The following is a 22,567-nucleotide window of genomic DNA, read 5'->3' as shown; positions in this document are numbered from 1 at the left end:
GCTCGTTGGCCATCCGTGCCCCAATCAACAGGCGGCGGCGGTAACCGCAATCGTGGCACGCGCTGAGGAGCGCATAGCATTGCCGCAGCACGGCGCCGAGCTGCTGCTGCTCCAGCGGCCGCCACATCAGCTCCCTGAGCTCTATCTCACCGAGCACGCTGCCGACGAGTGGAGATCTCAAAGGCGAACTGGCGGTTCAGCACGTCCACCACCTCTTGCCCTGCTTGTTCAGCCAACCCGCACGCTCCGCCCCGCGCTAGAAATCCACGCCGCCCGACGAGGAGCCCATCACCGCGCGCCGGGGATTTGGGGATCCAAGATCCGCCTCCTGCCATTGGCCCCGTAAACGATGCGCAAGCCATCGTCACTGGATGGTGGGCGCTCGCCGCAGAGCTCGGAGGCGCCGCCGTCGGTCCTCGACGCCGGCGAACTGGATCGAGGACGGGGCCGCAGCCGGCGCAACGGAGTTTTTTTTTTTTTGAGAATGCATGGGAGGGGAGATGGAAGGGCTATTTGGCTGACGCGTGGACACATTGTACGTTGCGAGGCCCACGAGAGAGTACTTCCTGCCTCCTCTCCGTCCACGGGCACGCCCCACCGCCGGTGACCTCTCCCCTTGCACCGGCGACGAATCTCCAGCTAAGCGCACCAGCCATCTCTCACCTTCCACCGGCCATGAAAATCCGGCCAAACTGCGGCGTCTCTCGCCGGTCCACGCCTCTCCTCAACACCATCGCCCCCCCACGCGCCGCCACAGACGGGTCCTCTTGCCCCTCCGGGGCTCCCCCGTCCATCGCCTCCGCGGTGCGGCGACACCTATGGAGGTAAGATCCATGCCACCTTCTTCTTTTTGCTGGCTCTAGGATGCGAAGTGAGCCTCTGCTTTCGCTCTCTGAAATCTATGACTGCTGAATGGCAAACACTGAACAGCAACGTACCCCGCCCTGCAATTTCATGAACGAATTCCAGAATGCAATAACTATTGCTGCTGGAGCCGACGAAACTTGCATTTTCACTCCCTATACTCGTACCAGAGGGCGTCGCCGGAAAAAGCCCCTCCCTCGCCGTCGCTAGAGGGCGTCGCCGGAAAAAGCCCCTCCCTCGCCGTCGCTAGAGGGCGTCGCCGGACAAAGCCCCAGGAGTGCCACGGCGGCGGGGCCTCCTCTCCCTCTCGCTTGACGGTGGCGGTGCGGGCCGGCGCGGGCAGGGGCGGCGCTTCTGCGCAGGAGGCGACGGCGCTCAACCATGGAGCGACGTCTGTGCAGCTCCGGCGGGGTGGCGGCGTGGCTAGCCTCTTACTTATTTTCTATTTACTTTCTGCACTTTATATTTATCGCGAATTTTGTACCCAAAAACACCAAAACCGTTACTTTACTATTACTGTTTTCTTGTCGTTTCTGCTAACCAATACCTTCAGCTTCTCGTGGGTTGGATAACCTTCCTTATTAAAAAGTACTACAATTGATCTCCTGCACTTGGGAGCCATCAGCTGGCACCGCAAATCTTCTTCCTCCATGCCAGTGTGCCGATGCGGAGGATCTTTGGTCTAAGTGTGGCATTCCACACTGATGGCAATCGATCCAAGTGGTGTAGTCCGTGGTGTCGACCAATGTGGATGTGACTGGAGATCTTCCCTTACCTGCGGTAGAGAAGACATGACTCGATTGAGTTTTACAATTTTAGTGTAGGTCTTTCTTGTAAAAGTTGAGAAATATTTTGTTACTTCGCTATTTCTCCGGGGGCCTCTTTGTAAATTATCCTTGCGTGTTATGCCAGTGCTGCGGAACTAAGAAAGCTGATGCTCGGCTTGGTGTAGCTATGACGGTGGCTGCTATCACGTCTACTTCGGCCACTGCTGCGACGGTTTTCAGCACGGCAACGACTTCGTCTCCATCGACAACTTCTTCGATGCACACGATGGTGGTTGATGGGTCGGTTTCTACTGCGACATCCCTGACCCGTGTCCACTCTTCGTTGTCGGGTATGCTTCGAGATTCGGAGCTTGTCTCGCCTTGCACGCCTCATTCGACTTGTCATCCTTCGTGGATGGGTTCACTCCTATTCGCTGAAGTGGACGACATGGTGTGGCTGCGGACGGTGCTTCGGTGACAGACAAGGATTCGATGTAGAAAGCTATGCGTCGCAAGGCGGCTCATAATTTGGACTTGCATGGTACGAAAATTTCATCCAAGTCTTTTCTTTCTTTTTCATCTCCATCCATTTTGTCGAAGCTCAATAATGTCGGTGCTAGGTTGGGTAGTAATAATAAAGAGACAGATGTTTCAACTAGTGTCTTGAGGTGTATGAAATTTGACTGTCTTATGGTTATTCCTAAAGCTTCGGCCGTGTTGAATACCACCTATCCAGATGAGGAGGAAGCGATTGCCACATCAGATGGTCAGCTTCTATCTCATTTAGTTGGTGAAGTGTCGGAGGTCGGTTTGGATGACGACGGGCTATACTCTTTGTACTAGACCATAATGGTGCGCCTTGCTGCGCCCGTCCTTTTTCTGATAGAATGATAGGATTGAATATGCCGATTGCATGAAACATAGAAGTCGAGTTCATATAAACTTACGAACATACTTGTCAGAAAATTATCAAAGTGGGAACTTTAGTCAGTTTGAAAAGAAAAGAGGTATACGTGATGCACTAATGTAAATGTTTTTTTTTCTTTTACATTATTTTAAATGAATGCATGTCCAATTTTGCAGACCAGTGACGTTTATGATATCACATTTTCTCACATTTGATTTGCTACTACAGATATAAAGGCCGGAGTGATTTGGGAGATACGAAGCAAATTGTTGTGTCCTTCATCAAGTGAAAGGTATTTCGCCTGTAGCTCATTGTTTAAATAGCAATGTATATTTAGGATTTTGTGTGGGGATTGATGTTGTGATGCAATTCATGTGCATGATCTCCTGCACTTTACTTCCAAAGCAAGGTGGATTAAGGCCATGCTCCGAGATTCGGTCACAGTAAGCTTTGCGTGTTAACCCACTATAAGTAACATCAGAACAAGTTATGTCAACGGATAATAGTGATTGCCTTTGCAAAGCAACAACTTCGAGCCAAGCAACCCCAATATACTTCCCGAACAACCGTCCCGATAGCGAAATACAACAGGCAATGAGCTCTGCCTAATAATATTGTATACAAATTATTTTATACAGTTTGATAAGTTATCTTCTAATTTATCAGTATATAGTTCAGTGTGAGATGACCTCAATAGAAGCTGGTGAAAATTATATGTGCTTAACTAATCATGGCATTCCAGTAGGGAAGAGCGAATAGAATTTATCAATAACTGCAATTTTACATAAAAATATTCAATTTGATGAAAACCGAGTACTACATCCATTTAATATATGAAGGAGGGTACATATATCTAATTGATAGTTGTATTGTCGCGGCGGGTACACTTTATAGTGAAGTCCTTTCAGTTCAAATTGACCCTAAACTATGAAAGAAGTGCTAGAATAATAATGACTTTGACAAGGTTAAGGTTCCATATATCTGCAAGCTGGGTAATAGGCCAGATATGATGCTTGATTTGAGATATGGTATGGAAAAACCTAAACATGGACCAGTACATCTTGGATTCACGGGGTTTGATCAAAGTTAATAAATGATTATGGCTTGTATCTGCTCTCTGAAGAATGCATTGTTTGGCATGTCCAAGAAGTTCCGTTGCATACGTAGATTTGTTATTTATCTTACATGTTCGATCAGTTCTCAATTCTGAAAACTTATTACTTATACGAATTTAATATCTCACTTCTATAAATGATAGAATATATTGCCGGCCTGTTATAAATATATAAAAAGTTGCATACAGTAATCTTGGTTGGGAAATGATACTGCTCTTCCTAGATGGAAATTTCTAGCGTGGAGCTCGAATGTTCAGCTAGCCAGCCACGTATTTACATGTTTCATGAATTTACGAAAAAGTATTAGTATTTGCTTGCTTCATCACTTTGATTGAGTATTTTTTTATTTTCCAGGTGCCATACAAATAAGTTCTTGCCTAAAGCTCTATCACATCTTTATTATTCCGGTCCTTAAGATCGTTCTGGATTATCTATTATTATTTTATTTTGCTGGAGTCTTCATCGCACGTCGCGGAAGCCTTTGCAGGTTAGCTTCTATTTCCCTCTTGATTGCTTTCCGTCTTGATACCACGTAGAGACCGGTGTTCACAGCTACGGCCAATTAGCTTCAACGCCTCAAGTGGACGTGGCTGCTTTGTACGGCCAATTTGCTCCATACTTCCCTAATTTTACAGGAATGTAATCATTGGATTTTCACCATGGAGCTCATTTTGTACATTGCTTTGAACGGAAGTTGCCAAAATTCCATTCAACTTCCATCATTCTTTATTTGCAGAACATCAAAACGAGACCTAATTAGTAAATGTGATATACATTGAGAACATAATAATAAAATGCAGCTCAAACCAATACCAGCCTTGAATATGAAGTAATCCACTATCTTTATTTTCATTACCATGGTACTCCGACCTCATTAATTTCAGATTTAGTTGCATATTATTTTATTTATGGACTATGTATGCATTGCTACATAAGATGGAAAGTAAGGTCAAACATTAGCTGACATTGTTTGTTACACTCTTTTGAACTAAAAAAAAAGTTACTTGTTTGCCAGCCACTGAAAAATTTCAGGTGCCTGACAAGGAAACTATATAGAGGTAGGCAGCCCAAGTAATTAGTCATTTGGGCTTACTTAAGTTTCTGAATTTCATCAGGTTTGTCCTCTGCTCCATATCTCTACAAATATTTTTCTCAACCTTTACCGACATCAGTATATCTTATGGGCATAGGAAAGTGATATGTCGACCACAAGCTTGGAGCAAATAGGCTGGCTATAGATTAAAAATGAACTTGAGTAAAAGAAATAGAAAATGAAAAAGGTTGTCCAACTCAATATAACCAGTTATAATATTATGGGCTCTGCATTCACATAATATGGGTGTGAACGTGTTCTCTATCTATGCAGATTAGTTTGTTGCTAGAGTTTGTAGATCAGTAGCAAACAATATATTTTGGTGGACTAAAGAAAATGAGTTTATTTTAGTATCAATTGCTACACGCTCTATATATTTGTGCGGAAGCTTCACAACTAGCTAGAGACAAGAGGTTGTACTAAACAGTGCACCTTCTGGGCTTTTTTTTCACTGCCTGAACTCATTAATTTTTTAGATAATCAAACTTATATTGGTTAGAAGAATACTCCGAATATACTTATTTTTATCGAATTCCAATTAAATATTTTAGCATTAATATGACTTTGCAAAATTCAAGCCGCCCCTCGACATTGTCAGATGAGAAATATATCCCATATTATCTCACAAATAAAAGAAGGTGCCTATAAAGTGATATTGTTCACCGGAGGAAATGGAGAAAGCTATATGATACTTAGTACATTTTGGCATATTTACAATACTTATATAATTTAGTTGCATAGAGTTTTATATTTCTTAATAGAAACCAACGAAACGGTTATTACAATAAGCAGTCAAAAGTGTATTTATAAATGGTCGTCTGACTCCGTGGTAGCTGGTAAGCTCCCCAGGGTCTTGCCAGGTCAAGAATTGATGACTTATGGAACTCATCGTGTTACATATTCTCCTCAGCCAGCTGGGGCCACATAATTTGAACGTTCCGATGGTTCGATATTCCTTACTAATACAAAAAGTTGTAGGCTTTGGTGAATTTGTTGGGTTCTTGCAGATCTTGCAAGGTCAAGAAATTGGGCAGACAATTCCACTGTTCCAAGAAATAGCATCTGATGCATGCTCTATAAAAGAGGGATATGGGTTGTACAATAAAAATCCGATAGATGGTCCTGCTCTGGTGTTTTAGGTTGCTACAGCAGGGCAAAGCTGAGGATGTCTCCAAAAGGCAAATGAACAGGGCAAAGTTGTGACTTACATACCTCTGTTTTTAGAAGTGAGCCACCCATCAGTTTTTTACTAAGTTGAGTTCTATTTGTTACATCGCTACACACAATGCACAAGGAGAAATTAATAGTTTTAGAAACACAGCCGCAGAGACATTGCTACATGTCTATCTGGAACATAAGAGTGTACCATTTTCATTTACATTTCGTTTTCTAATTACCATTTAAGAATTGAATCCAAGGATACTAGTTGTTTCTATATTTCATTTTGGAATGAGTAAGTCATGTGTGTTCTTCATTTATAGCTTAGTTAGCTTTATATTTTTATGCACAATTAATATAGCGATTGCCAAATCGTTTACCAAAGATGGGGAACCTATATGCCAAGGCGGGCTCCTGATCACAAACTTTTACCCTTAGCTGATATGATCTCCGGTCCTTTCATACCAGGTTCAAGCTATGGATGTCGGTGAGATTCCATCCAGGGTCATGATCAAGGCGGCGTTCACTGTATGCAGTTTCCAAAGCCATTCACAACACCATACCCACCAAGGGCGAAGGAAGAAGTGCCGGTGACATTCTCTCCGACAACATGTCATAAACACCATTCCGATGGAGAAGTCTGACTATACAACCAACAACCTTTGACATGTCGTACTAATGACAGTTTACATAGTGTTTTTACCTATCGAATAGTTTTTTTTTTCATTTGATGTTTTATTACCGTCGATATCTATAGATGCTTAATATAGTACTTTACAAACTGTTTACTGGAGCCGCGAGCCATGGAAAGCCCCAAAATATTGCTCTATTTCCTCTTTTCTTGATTGTATATAAGCGTTTGCCACTCCATTCATGATTTAGTGTGCTTTGTCCTGATTTCATCCTACCGACTTTGTTTTGTAAAACCTAAAAATCATATTTTCATTTTTCACCCGATTTTTATCATTCTTATATAAATTGTAAATCGATGCAAATTTTACGGGATTGTGCGCCAAGTCGCACATTTAAATCTAGTGGCGTTAAACAACGCTAACCATGCACTCCTACATAAAAAAGAAGACTGGAGAGCCTGCAAACCGAGTCAATAAAATAAGTCTTCATATGTTGTCCGTAATTCCCTTAGAGCATCTCCAACAGGCGCGCAAAAAGCTGGCGCGCTAAACCTCCGTTTCGCCGCGCGGTAAACGCATGGCGCGCTGGGCCGGATTTTGCCCCGCCGGACGCGCTAAAATGCTGCACCTGCGCGAGCGGTAAAAATGGACCTCCGCCAGGCGCGCCAAAATACAGCGCGCGCGGGCGCGGAAAACAACTTTCTACACTACTATGCATCTCACAAGATCAAACACTCGCATAAATCATGAATAAATGGACACAAAGTGCAACACACATCTGTTATAACCGGATTTTAACCGGATCAAGAGATGGGCCGTGATTTAGATGGGCTTAGAGGCTATGCACGTAAAATAGTTCTGAATCGGCCTCGTGCGAGAGTTTGGGCTAGATTGCCCGTGTATCTGTAAATTATGGTAGATTATGTGTCGGTTAGAATTAAGAGATAGAGTTTAGCTCGTACGCAGTTGGGTTTATTCCCAAGTTAGAAAGTCTACGACTATAAATATGTATCTAGGGTTATTGAGAAAAGAGACGATCACGTTCACAACAAACCAATCTAGGCGCATCGCCACCCCTTGTTTCGAGGGTTTCTTCCGGGTAAGCGTCATGCTGCCTTGCGATCTAGGCAGTATCTGTTTATTCGTTGCTTGGTGTTGCTCGTGCTGAAGCCTTGTTGATAGCGAGCCACACCGTTATCGTAGATGTTTTGGGGCTGACGTGGATACTGTCCTGATATACTTGCTTAGCTATGCTGCCCCTCAACATCTAGCTGCCTTTGCACCTATCTTGGGTGTAAGGGCAGCATCTTGCTTAATCTTTATTTAGTAGATCTGATCTGTTATAGTTGTTCCTTGTTCTCCAAGGATTAGTTTGATATCCGCATGATTAGACCTTGTAAACGGGTTGAACGATCTAGTAGTGCGTAAGGTGTAGTTTCCTTATCCTAGAGGGATTGTTCCGGGAATCGACTTTATGTTGGTTTTTAGGCCTCTTTAGGACTAGTTTTCTATTATCTTACGTATCTTCCAGGCTCAACTACGTGTAGGATATTCCGGTTATGCGGTGAAAACCCTAGACTGTCGTAGATGGATTTATCTTAATATTGATCAAGCAGGACCACCATGTTATCGTAAATACGAACCATGGGTAGATCGGCTCCTTGAGCCGATTCACAGGGTAACCTGAGAGCCGATCGAGGCTCGGATTTAATGTTTACGTGTCTGCCATGCAGGGAATTAATCGAAGCAATCCATCACCTTCCTGACCAGGTATAGGTCAGGTGGCACGCCCTCGCACCTGAAGGAGATATGCCCTAGAGGCAATAATAAAGTGGTTATTATTTATATCTTTATGTTTAGGATAAATGTTTATATATCATGCTATAATTGTATTAACCGAAACATTAGTACATGTGTGATATGTAGACAACAAGAAGTCCCTAGTATGCCTCTTAAACTAGCTTGTTGATTAATGGATGATTAGTTTCATAATCATGAACATTGGATGTTATTAATAACAAGGTTATATCATTATATGAATGATGTAATGGACACACCCAATTAAGCGTAGCATAAGATCTCGTCCTTAAGTTATTTGCTATAAGCTTTCGATACATAGTTACCTAGTCCTTATGACCATGAGATCATGTAAATCACTTATGCTTGGAAAGGTACTTTGATTACATCAAACGCCACTTGCGTAAATGGGTGGTTATAAAGGTGGGATTAAGTATCCGGAAAGTATGAGTTGAGGCATATGGATCAACGATGGGATTTGTCCATCCCGATGACGGATAGATATACTAGGGGCCCTCTCGGTGGAATGTCGTCTAATGTCTTGCAAGCATATGAATAAGTTCATAAGAGACCACATACCACGGTACGAGTAAAGAGTACTTGTCAGGAAACGAGGTTGAACAAGGTATAGAGTGATACCGAAGATCAAACCTCGGACAAGTAATATATCGCGTGACAAAGGGAATTGGTATCGTATGTGAATGGTTCATTCGATCACTAAAGTCATCGTTGAATATGTGGGAGCCATTATGGATCTCCAGATCCCGCTATTGGTTATTGGTTGGAGTGAGTACTCAACCATGTCCACATAGTTCACGAACCGTAGGGTGACACACTTAAAGTTGGATGTTGAAATGGTAGTACTTGAATATGGAATGGAGTTCGAATATTTGTTCGGAGTCCCGGATGAGATCCCGGACATCACGAGGAGTTCCGGAATGGTCCGGAGAATAAGATTCATATATAGGAAGTCATATTCCAAGTTTGGAAATGATCCGGTGCATTTATGGCAGGTTCTAGAAGGTTCTAGAAAAGTCCGGAAGAATGGTACTTTGGAAAGTGGAGTCCCGAAGAGACTCCACTTGCATGACCAGCCAACGCTAAAGGGGAGGAGTCCAAGGTGGACTCCCCTAGGGTGGCCGGCCAACCCACCTCAAGGAAAGGTGGGAGTCCCACCTTGGGTAGGACTCCCTCCTTGAGTGGGTTTCCCACATATGGGAGGTTTTAGTGTTGGGGTCTTATTCGAAGACTTGGACTAGAACTCTTGGGGCTTCCACCTATATAATGAGGGGCATAGAGAGGGGCTGACCACTTCAAGCCTCAGCCTTGGCCGCACCCCTTAGAGGGCCGGCGCCCAACCCCCTCTCTCCCCAAACCCTAGCGGTCTCTCTCCTCCACCACATCCCGCACGCTTAAGCGAAGCTCCGCCGGATTTCTCCACCACCACCGACACCACGCCGTCGTGCTGTCGGATTCAAGAGGAGCTACTACTTCCGCTGCCCGCTGGAACGGGGAGGTGGACGTCGTCTTCATCAACAACCGAACGTGTGACCGAGTACGGAGGTGCTGCCGTTCGTGGTGCCGGAAGCGATCGTGATCAAGATCTTCTACGCGCTTTTGCAAGCGGCAAGTGAACGTCTACCGCAGCAACAAGAGCCTACTCTTGTAGGCTTTGGAATCTCTTCAAGGGTGAGACTCGATACCCCCTCGTTGCTACCGATCTTCTAGATTGCATCTTGGCTTGGATTGCGTGTTCGCGGTAGGAAAATTTTTGTTTTCTATGCAACGTTATCCTTCAGTGGTATCAGAGCCGTGTCTATGCATAGATGGTTGCACGAATAGAACACAATGGTTTGTGGGCGTTGATGCTTATGTTGTCTTTAGTTTGAGTACTTTGCATCTTTGTGGCATAGTGGGATGAAGCGGCTCGGACTAACTTTACATGACCGCGTTCATGTGACTTGTTCCTCGTTCGACATGCAACTTGTATTGCATAAGAGGCTTTGCGGGTGTCTCGTCTCTCCTACTATAGTGAAGATTCAATTTACTCTTCTATTGACAACACTAGTATCACCGTTGTGGTTCATGTTCGTAGGTAGATTAGATCTCTCTCAAAAACCCTAAACCACGTAAAATATGCAAACCAAATTAGAGACGTCTAACTTGTTTTTGCAGGGTTTGGTGATGTGATATGGCCATGATGTGATGATGAATATGTATGAGATGATCATTATTGTATTGTGGCAACCGACGGGAGCCTTATGGTTGTCTTTAAATTTCATGTTGAGTAGTATTTCAAAGTAGTTGTAATAGTTGCTACATGAGGTGAACAACCATGAAGACGGCGCCATGTACCTTGACGCTACGCCGACGATGATGGAGATCATGCCCGTTGATGATGGAGATCATGTCCGTGCTTTGGAGATGAAGATCGAAAGCGCAAAGACAAAAGGGCCATATCATATCACATATGAACTGCATGTGATGTTAATCCTTTATGCATCTTATTTTGCTTAGATCGCGACGGTAGCATTATAAGATGATCCCTCACATTAATATCAAGATAATAAAGTGTTCTCCCCTTGTATGCACCGTTGTACAGTTCGTCGTTTCGAAGCATCTCGTGATGATCGGATGTGATAGATTCAACGTTCACATACAACGGGTGTAAGCCATGTTGCACACGCGGAATACTTGGGTTTGCTTGACGAGCCTAGCATGTACGGACATGGCCTCGGGACAACGGAAACCGAAAGGTTGAACACGAGTCATATGGATGATATGATCAACATGTTGATGTTCACCATTGAAGCTACATCATCTCACGTGATGATCGGTTTTGGTATAGTGGATTTGGATCGTGTACCACTTAACAACTATGAGGGATGTTGTATTAAGTGGGAGTTCATTAGTAATTAGATTAAAACATGAACTAATTATCATAAACATAGTCTGAGTAGTATTTTGTATTAATTTTGTAGTATTGGCATCCGTTTACTACTATGCGCTAGTCTTGTTATTGAGATAGAAATACTGTTAAATCTGATAAGAAACTTTACGGATTAGTACCGTATTGTTAAAAAATCAAGAATTGATTAAGTCCTATTGCAAACTTTTAGTAAACCTCACATTATTGATTCAAAGAGCTATGGTTTCAATTAGTACCTAAAGATATCTTGTCTCCGTGAAACTTGAAGTTCAAATCTGCTTGAAAAGTAAGGAGCTGAAAATTTAGTTTTCAGAAATAATCAAGGTATGAGATATATGTGATATCTAAGACCTTATTGCAAGATGATAGAATATAAATTTGGTGAGACTACATAAACTCATAAGTTTTATGGGAATGTATGAAGGTTGAAGACGCCAGGTGTCACAATCCTCCAACTATTGGGGCACTAATAATATTCGCATATCCATGAAGTTATCATCCTTAGTATGCACCGTTGCTAAGACTCGTCGTTTCGAAGCATCACGTGATGATCGGGTGTGATAGATTCTACGTGTGCATACAACGGGTGCAAGCCAGATTTGCACGTGCAAATACTAAGGTTAAACTTTATGAGCCTAGCATGTACAGACATGGTCTCAAAAAGTCATCATGAATTGATAGATATGAGTGAAATTGTTCATCATATTACAAAGTTACTAATAAGTGAAATCTAGAACACTTGTCATATGATGATCAACTTCAAAGTAAGAACCTCAAGGTTATTGGTATTTGACCAACAAACCTAGAAGTTATTAATGTTGAAGTATTTTTCTGAATAATGAGGAAAGCTAAAAGAGAAACTGCAAAAGATATTTTGGCAAAAAGAAAAGAAAAGACTAGAAAGTGTAGCTCAGGTGTATATAAATGATATACATGTTATGGTTGTATTCCTAGTTAAGTCACACAATGAAATTCTTGGGTATTAGTACCATATTGGTTGGTATGAAGTGTCATACAAAACAACGCAATACAAGAATACAATGGCCTAAGTGAGTCGACAAGGAATATGATAGGAATGCACGTACGGAACAAAATAAAGTGTTATTGTGTTCGTCGTTGGCATTCTATCTAGCCATTAGAATTTATAATAAAGAACTTAATAATTGTTATTTTGCTCTGGTCAAATGAAAACAATGAGTTGTTCAAATTATGACATTACTCCATGTACGATGGATAAGTTATTATAAATCTTAATGGTGAAACACACATACATAACATCGACGCTAAAATGCCATAAGGCAAATGATTTGAATTCCACTTATTTGTGGAACCGCCATTTAGGTCATGTTAGAAAGGAACGCATGAAGGAATTCCATGCAAATGGATTTTTGGAGTCATTTGATTTTTGAATCGTTTGGTGCTTGCAAATCTTTTCTAAAGGGAATGATTTAAATACCGGTCATAGGCCAAAAGTTGAACGGGCAACTAACTTAGTGGAAAAATACATCAGGATGTATGTGGTTCACTGGGCATAGTTGTGTGCGGGAGATTCTTCTACTTCATGAAAACTTTCAACAATGAATTGAGTATATATATGTGGATATATTCAATAAGGAAGAAGTTTAAAACATTTGAATGGATTCAAATAAATTTCAGCATGAAGTGGAAATCACCGTAATAGAAAAGTCAAATATCTATGATTGGATCATGGTGAAAATATTTGAATTACGAGTTTTAGCGAACATCTAAGAGAGTTATGAAATTGTTCAACAACTCACATTTCTTGGAGTATCATAATGATGATATAGTCTCCAAGATATGTATCCAAACCTTGTTGGATTAATGATGAGATAAAAATATTATGACGCCATTATATTTTTGTGGATTATGCTTTAGTGACTACCGCTTTTACACTAAATAGAGCATCATCATGATCCGTTGAAATGACACCATACGAGTTATGGCATAGGTAAGAAACGTGATAGTCTTTTCTTAAATTTTGGTATGCATAGCATAAGTAAATAAGTTTACAACCTGTTATCACCAGAATTTGACCGAGTCAGAGGTGGGCCGCGATCAAGATGGACTTGAAGATTATATATAGAAGAATATACGTGAATCAGCCTTGAATAGCAAGTTTGGGCTCGTTTGCCCTTGTATACGTAACATAGTAGGATACGTGTCGATTTAGTTAGAGTTGGGCCCGTGCCGGTTGGGGCTTTTCCCACGATTAGAGAGTCTACGGACTATAAATATGTATCTAGGGTTTATGGAATAAACAACAACCAACGTTCAACCAACACAAATCAATCTCGGCGCATCGCCAACTCCTTCGTCTCGAGGGTTTCTATCGGTAAGCGACATGCTGCCTAGATCGCATCTTGCGATCTAGGCAGCACAAGCTCCACGTTGTTCATGCGTTGCTCGTACTGAAGCCTTTTTGATGGCGAGCAACGTAGTTATCATAGATGTGTTAGGGTTAGCATAGTTCTTCGTATCATATGCTTGCGTGAGTGCAACCCCTAGCATGTCTCGCCGCCCTTACACCTATCTTGGGGTGTAGGAGCGGCACCCCGCTTGATCATAGTATAGTAGATTTGATCCGTTACGGTTGCTCCTTGATTCTTCAAGGATTAGTTTAATATCTGCAATAGTTAGGCCTTATAAGGGGCTGGAGGATCCAGCGGCACGTAGGGTGTCGTTCGCAAGTCCTAGACAGGACGTTCCGGAATCAACCTCGTGTTGGTTTTTAGGCCTTGTCTAGGATCGGCTTACGATCACCGTGCGTGGCCGCGAGGCCCAATCCTGAGTAGGATGTTCCGATTATGCGGTGAAAACCCCAAATCATCGTAGATCTTATCGAGCTGTATCTTGATCAAGCGGGACCACCATATATTCATGCACCTCGTACGAATCATGGGTGGATCGGCTCCCATGAGCCGATTCACGGGATAACTACGAGAGCCGATCGAGGCTCGTATTTAATGTTTACGTGTATGCCATGCGGGAAACTAAGCGAGGCATCTCCATCACCTTCACGACCAGGTATAGGTCAGGTGGCACGCCCTTGCATTCAGCATCGGACGTGTGACCGAAAGCTTTGCGGGCCGTCGCTCGGAGGGACCAGGGCCAACCGAAGCCCTAAGTTGTTCCCGGCTCTACTGTGTTGCCCGTCGCTGCTCACCGGTGGGTTTCGACCGCAACACATTCTGGCACGCCCAGTGGGACTAGCTTCTACATCAACCACATCGCCATCTACATCTGAGATGGCGGATGGCACGCCAGTCACATACGATGACTTAACCGAGGAGCTCAAGAAGAAGACAGGTACCACCGTCCAAGGTGGTGCCCTGACGGACTCAGCCGTTCTCAGAAGCGCAGGGTTCAGCGATTGCGCGGCCTGGAGGAAGCCGAAAGGTTATATTTGCATACGCTAAGGAAGGCGCGACCTGATCTGGCTGCAAAAGTTCAGCGAACCCTGGATGAAGAGGGTCGACCACGAAAAATGGAGTGGCGTCCCAAGCAAAGGAAAGCCGATGGAGAAGCATCGGCTGGTACAAACATGGTGCTCGTCCTTCCAACGGAGCTTAGTGCTCCACGATTCTACGATGCACTCAAGGTGGACGACAGCAGGCGCATCAAGTCAGAGGTTGGGCTGGTTCTATCCACCAGCCTGACCGAGTAGCAAGGACAAACCAATGGGCAAACAAGGCGAGGCTGATTCTTGGGATCGGCCCCAAAAAATTATGAAGGGACATTACAGAACCTTCATTGAGCGCTTCAATCAATGTGGAGGCCGATTCCAGCAATCGGCCAAAATTATCCTCACCACATGTTCTGAGTGTGTTCGTCCTTGGTCCTATCGAGGTCGACGTACGAGTTACAGAGCCGATATCTGCCGTCCCCTGACAGATTCGGCTCGGGGGGCACCTAATCAGGAGAACATGTCCAGATGAAACATGTGCAATATATGCGCAGTACCATACATATTGGGGCCGATAAAATATCGGCCCGTACAAAAAAAAAAATTTCATGATATAAAGCCGATGCGCGGCCATCGACTATAGTACAGTTACACAAGACCAAGACCTACTGGCTATGGGCTCAAGGCTCACTTTTTCGCCAAGATGGTTTTCGGTTTGGTGTTCCTCTGCGACATCGACGTTCGGCGATCAATAGCCTATGCATCCTCGCCGGTATTCTCGCCTTGATTAAGGCTCGGGGGGCAGCTCGCCCTAAAAAATCTTTGCGCCGATTTGGTCAAAATCGGCTGGTCCTGCGTTATAACTGGGAGGCCAATGGCAACTCATCCCGAAAGTTCTTGGCCCTGGAAACCCAATTTGGTCGGAGTCGGCTGGTTCTACATCGCAATTGCCACCGAAGAGTGGTGCTGTGATTACGGGAATGCCGGTCTCGAGCACCTAAGCCGATTCAGCAACGAGTCCCGGGGTTCTCTTGCAGATCATCGTCAGGGACTGACGCGTTGCCGACAGTCCTCGAGCATTGGATAAACTAATGGTCGTCGAAGTCAGAGGAGGTATATCGACTTTCGAAGGAAGGAAGGTAATCGATCTTTGGTGCATCCTTTTCTGACGAACTCGCCTCAAGTAAGGCTCGGGGGGCAGCAGGCCTGTTGGATGCTCTGTTCAGGAGCCGATTGGGGTACCATCGGCTAAACCTTCATTACAACCTTCTTCACAAAATGATGAGTGTTTGAGGAAGACTGTCTGGTCTGGTTGGAGGAATTCAGAGGTGTTCCGGGAGACTTTGTTTTGTCAACCAGATCTCAGGATCATCAGTGAAGAATTGATGGATAGTAAAATGTGGAGGCTAGTACATGAAACTGGCCAGTAGGAAAATTTTCTTTTGACAGAGCCGATGCACAGACATTGACTTTAGAGATCGCAAAGGTTGTGGTCAGATATCAAGTTACAGTTCGAGGAGTGTTTACCTGGATATCTGTCCAATTTGTGATCTAAGTTCGGCCTTATTAGCATGCGAGGGAGAAAAGCCGATACATTGTTATCGGTTCTTAGTGCATTAACTTGTTTTGGCAGTCGGAAGATTTGAGATTGAACAAATGGAGAATCGCAGCAGAAGGACGATTTTCATTGATCTAAGAGGGATTCTTTACAAGAAAGAGCCGGTGGCTCTCAAAAGATCATCCGATGCCTAATGCACCACCACTACTACTAGCCCTATGCTACTCCCTAATCTAAGGGCCGTCGCTGCCATCGTCGCCGTCATCAAAGCTGCTGGCGGCGCTGCTACCAGCAGGCTCCTCGTCGCTGTTGATGAAGTCGCTGGTAGGGGCTTCATCCTCCTCGTCGTCATCATCGTCTTCCGACCCGGCCCAGCCACGGAAGCGCTTGGCCGGCGGGTATCCCGCGGAGGAGGAGTCGTCCTCCGACTCCTCCGCCTCTTCTTCCTCCTCGTCGGAGGAGAGGACTGCCTCCCATGGGAAGAGGTCGTCATCACTCGCCGGTACCAATTCACCGTCGACGAGGAACTGGAGATCCTCCTCCCCATCAGTGAGAGGTTCGTCGTCTTCCAGTTCGATGGAGAAGTCCCAGTCCCGCGCGTCCCAATACTCTGGGGCGCGGGCCTCGTAGATGGCCGTCAGATCGACCTCCTGCTCAAGCTCGCTGAAGGAGGAGGACTGGAAGGACAGGCTGGAAGAGGAAGAGGAATCCATGGGGGCTGAGGAGGGTTTTTTGTTTGCCGACGGCTCATCGCGGAAGCTGGAGGATGAAGAAGTAAACCGCTTTGCGCGGTTAAAAGTAAAAGGGGCGAGGAGATTTAATGCTATGGTGATTTCCGAGGGGGTGGTGCCAGGACTGTTGAATCGTGCAGAGAAGTTGAGAAGGCAAGGCGTCATGATGAAAACTGCTGCGACGGTTCTGCTCTGCCACGACATGACCCGACGAAAGGAAAGCGTAATGATTTTGGAAATGTCATTTCCAAAACCAGGGGGGCATGTGTTATCACCAGAATTTGACCGAGTCAGAGGTGGGCCGCGATCAAGATGGACTTGAAGATTATATATAGAAGAATATACGTGAATCGGCCTTGAATAGCAAGTTTGGGCTCGTTTGCCCTTGTATCTGTAACATAGTAGGATACGTGTCGATTTAGTTAGAGTTGGGCCCGTGCCCGGTTGGGGCTTTTCCCACGATTAGAGAGTCTACGGACTATAAATATGTATCTAGGGTTTATGGAATAAACAACAACCAACGTTCAACCAACACAAATCAATCTCGGCGCATCGCCAACTCCTTCGTCTCGAGGGTTTCTATCGGTAGCGACATGCTGCCTAGATCGCATCTTGCGATCTAGGCAGCACTAAGCTCCACGTTGTTCATGCGTTGCTCGTACTGAAGCCTTTTTGATGGCGAGCAACGTAGTTATCATAGATGTGTTAGGGTTAGCATAGTTCTTCGTATCATATGCTTGCGTAGTGCAACCCCTAGCATGTCTCGCCGCCCTTACACCTATCTTAGGTGTAGGGCGGCACCCCGCTTGATCATAGTATAGTAGATTTGATCCGTTACGGTTGATCCTTGATTCTTCAAGGATTAGTTTAATATCTGCAATAGTTAGGCCTTATAAGGGGCTGGAGGATCCAGCGGCACGTAGGGTGTCGTTCGCAAGTCCTAGACAGGACGTTCCGGGAATCAACCTCGTGTTGGTTTTTAGGCCTTGTCTAGGATCGGCTTACGATCACCGTGCGTGGCCGCGAGGCCCAATCCTGAGTAGGATGTTCCGATTATGCGGTGAAAACCCCAAATCGTCGTAGATCTTATCAGCTGTATCTTGATCAAGCAGGACCACCATATATTCGTGCACCTCGTACGAATCATGGGTGGATCGGCTCCCATGAGCCGATTCACAGGATAACCTGAGAGCCGATCGAGGCTCGTATTTAATGTTTACGTGTATGCCATGCAGGAAACTAAGCGAGGCATCTCCATCACCTTCCGACCGGGTATAGGTCAGGTGGCACGCCCTTGCATTCAGCATCGGACGTGTGACCAGAAAGCTTTGCGGGCCGTCGCTCGGAGGGACCAGGGCCAACCGAAGCCCTAAGTTGTTCCCGGCTCTACTGTGTTGCCCGTCGCTGCTCACCGGTGGGTTTCGACCGCAACACAACCAAAATCGGATGAATGTCTTTGTTGGTTATCCCAGAGATTTGATTGGGAATTCTTCCCACGAGACAAAGACAAAAGTGTTTGTCAATGTTTCTTATTTCCGAGAAATTGTTTCTAGTGAAGTATTTGAGTGGGAGGACAATATAATTTGATAAGGTTTATGAACACTGAGCATAATGATCAGAGTAGTGCAGCATCGGAATTGGTTTCGGAAGCGGCCACAACGATCATGGCTCCCATGACTACAAAGTGTTTTAGTCATGGAGATCGAAGTACATATTGAACCTTGTAGGTATGGTTTACTTTGTGATCAAATGAATGATTTGTGGACAAAGGATTGATTTTGAACAATAATAAACCAACTACAAACAAGGAAGTTATGATGGGCCCTGACTCCATTAAAATGGCTATACGCCATGAAATCCAAGATAGATGAATACTTTTTGAAAGTAAATAGATCTATAAAATTGATGGACTTGGATGGATTATCCTTGAATAAGCTCGACTTGTCGAAAAGTTGTTTACGACAAAGTTCAAAGAGTTGACTACGACAAGATTAGATCTTCCGTAGCAATGCTTAAAGTCCATATGGATTATTCTAGTAAACACTACATATTTCCTTTATGAGATATGTTAGTAGGATGGCAAAATACATTACTTATCAGAAGTGTGTATTAAAGGTGTATACAAGATACAACCAGGAGTTTTGCTGGTCCGTGGAATACTAGATAGGTAAACGACTTCAAATTGGATGAAGTAAGTATCACGGAGTTGGAATCTTCACCAGATGAAATAGTCAAAGAGTTTTTGATTTCATCAGAGACGATGAAGAGGCTTGCATTTGCAAGAAATTAAGTGGGAGCGCTAAGACATATTTATAATACTTTATGTAGGTGACATATAGTTGGTTATAAATAATGTAATTATATACTTGATTAAAAAGGTTTCATTGAGAAATTAACTTCAATGAAAAGATATGGATCTGAAACAAATTTAGTGTCAAGATCTATGAAGATAGATTGAAACACAAAATAAGTTTAAGTCAAAGTACATAGAATGGATATTGAAATAGTTCAATATAGAAATATTAAGAAGATGTTCTTGTCATGTGAAGTTTTAACAAGACTTGAGTGTATCTGACACTCAATGAGTAAAAACACATGAGTGATTATAGATCACGAATAATATGTACACAATCAGATATCCTATGCTCTAAGAGTGTTATGAGCATGATTCATGTGATAATCACTGAAAAACAGTAAGAATATTCTTGAGTACTTAAGAAGAACCAAGTATATATATATATATAGTTTTATATGGAGAAATGACAAAAAAAATCGCTGTAAGGTGTTGCACCGATACTAATTTTGTCACATATGAAAATAAAATTTCAAATCTCAAATTAGACTAAGTGTTGTTTAAAAGGTAGCACAATGAGCTAGAAGTTGTCTATGCTAGATTTAGAAGAGTTCTAAATATTGTGACAGATTCTACAAAAGAAGGCAGAGTATGTCATTGTTTTGACAATGACAAATGATGTTAAATCAAGAAGTTCTTTGAGAACTTGGTGTAGTTCCGATAGTGTCAGAACTTTGAAGCTATGTTGTGTGTGACAATATTAGTGACATATTTCAGACCGAGGAATTAAGGTTCCACCAGAAGACCAAACATATTTAATGCCGACTCATTTGAAAATGAGTGATGCGTTGAGACGCAAATGAATTACAAAATACATACGTTTCTGAACGTGTCAGATCCGCTGACTAAAACCTCTCCTGTGAGCAAAACATGATAAAGCACCGGAAGGCCAAGGTGTTATATCTTTACAAATGTAAACTAGATTATTGACTCTAGTGGAAGTGGGAGACTGAAGGAGATATGCCCTAGAGGCAATAATAAAGTGGTTATTATTTATATCTTTATGTTTATGATAAATGTTTATATATCATGCTATAATTGTATTAACCGAAACATTAGTACATGTGTGATATGTAGACAACAAGAAGTCCCTAGTATGCCTCTTAAACTAGCTTGTTGATTAATGGATGATTAGTTTCATAATCATGAACATTGGATGTTATTAATAACAAGGTTATATCATTATATGAATGCTTTGTAATGGACACACCCAATTAAGCGTAGCATAAGATCTCGTCATTAAGTTATTTGCTATAAGCTTTCGATACATAGTTACCTAGTCCTTATGACCATGAGATCATGTAAATCACTTATGCTGGAAAGGTACTTTGATTACATCAAACGCCACTCGCGTAAATGGGTGGTTATAAAGGTGGGATTAAGTATCCGGAAAGTATGAGTTGAGGCATATGGATCAACGAGTGGGATTTGTCCATCCCGATGACGGATAGATATACTCTGGGCCCTCTCGGTGGAATGTCGTCTAATGTCTTGCAAGCATATGAATAAGTTCATAAGAGACCACATACCACGGTACGAGTAAAGAGTACTTGTCGGGGAGACGAGGTTGAACAAGGTATAGAGTGATACCGAAGATCAAACCTCGGACAAGTAATATATCGCGTGACAAAGGGAATTGGTATCGTATGTGAATGGTTCATTCGATCACTAAAGTCATCGTTGAATATGTGGGAGCCATTATGGATCTCCAGATCCCGCTATTGGTTATTGGTTGGAGTGAGTACTCAACCATGTCCACATAGTTCACGAACCGTAGGGTGACACACTTAAAGTTGGATGTTGAAATGGTAGTACTTGAATATGGAATGGAGTTCGAATATTTGTTCGGAGTCCGGATGAGATCCCGGACATCACGAGGAGTTCGGAATGGTCCGGAGAATAAGATTCATATATAGGAATTCATATTCCAAGTTTGGAAATGATCCGGTGCATTTATGGCAGGTTCTAGAAGGTTCTAGAAAAGTCCGGAAGAATGGTACTTTGGAAAGTGGAGTCCCGAAGAGACTCCACTTGCATGACCAGCCAACCCTAAAGGGGAGGAGTCCAAGGTGGACTCCCTAGGGTGGCCGGCCAACCCACCTCAAGGAAAGGTGGGAGTCCCACCTTGGGTAGGACTCCCTCCTTGAGTAGGTTTCCCACATATGGGAGGTTTTAGTGTTGGGGTCTTATTCGAAGACTTGGACTAGAACTCTTGGGGCTTCCACCTATATAATGAGGGGCATAGAGAGGGGGCTGACCACTTCAAGCCTCAGCCTTGGCCGCACCCCTTAGAGGACCGGCGCCCAACCCCCCTCTCTCCCCAAACCCTAGCGGTCTCTCTCCTCCACCACATCCCGCACGCTTAAGCGAAGCTCCGCCGGATTTCTCCACCACCACCGACACCACGCCGTCGTGCTTGTCGGATTCAAGAGGATCTACTACTTCCGCTGCCCGCTGGAACGGGGAGGTGGACGTCGTCTTCATCAACAACCGAACGTGTGACCGAGTACGGAGGTGCTGCCCGTTCGTGGCACCGGAAGCGATCGTGATCAAGATCTTCTACGCGCTTTTGCAAGCGGCAAGTGAACGTCTACCGCAGCAACAAGAGCCTACTCTTGTAGGCTTTGGAATCTCTTCAAGGGTGAGACTCGATACCCCCTCGTTGCTACCGTCTTCTAGATTGCATCTTGGCTTGGATTGCGTGTTCGCGGTAGGAAAATTTTTGTTTTCTATGCAACGTTATCCTTCAGCACCAGCTAGGACGCGTGCCAGAGCATTGCGGGCCGTTGCCCGAGGGACCAGGGCCCACCAGCAGTCCTGGGAGCCTCCCGGCTCTCCGTGTTGCCCGTCGCTGCTCGCCGGTGGGTTTTGGTAGGCAACACATTCTGGCACGCCCGGTGGGACATTCTTCAGCAACTACGTCAACATCTGCAGCTGAGATGGCAGACGAACCAGTCAAGTACGAAGATCTGCCTGAGGAGCACAAGAAGAAATATGATGAGATTAAGGCTCTCGTCGAAGCCGACCTCATCGGCTCTTTCACGAAGACCCGTTCACATGGCATTAGGTGGAAAGGGTTCTCAGCCGAAGGCGCTCTCGACGAGACAGATCTATCTACCCCTTCAGAAGAACGTACCAGAGCTCTGCGCCAGGAAGTTAATTACATGGTGGCTCATTCTTTACACCGTCATTCTGAGATCCTGGTAAACGCTTTCGAGCGCGTTGCGGTTCGCGTGGTT

This window comes from Lolium rigidum, chromosome 6 (genome assembly GCF_022539505.1).
Source record: "Lolium rigidum isolate FL_2022 chromosome 6, APGP_CSIRO_Lrig_0.1, whole genome shotgun sequence".
Classification (NCBI taxonomy): domain Eukaryota; kingdom Viridiplantae; phylum Streptophyta; class Magnoliopsida; order Poales; family Poaceae; genus Lolium; species Lolium rigidum.
Note: the sequence above shows the minus strand (reverse complement) of the source record.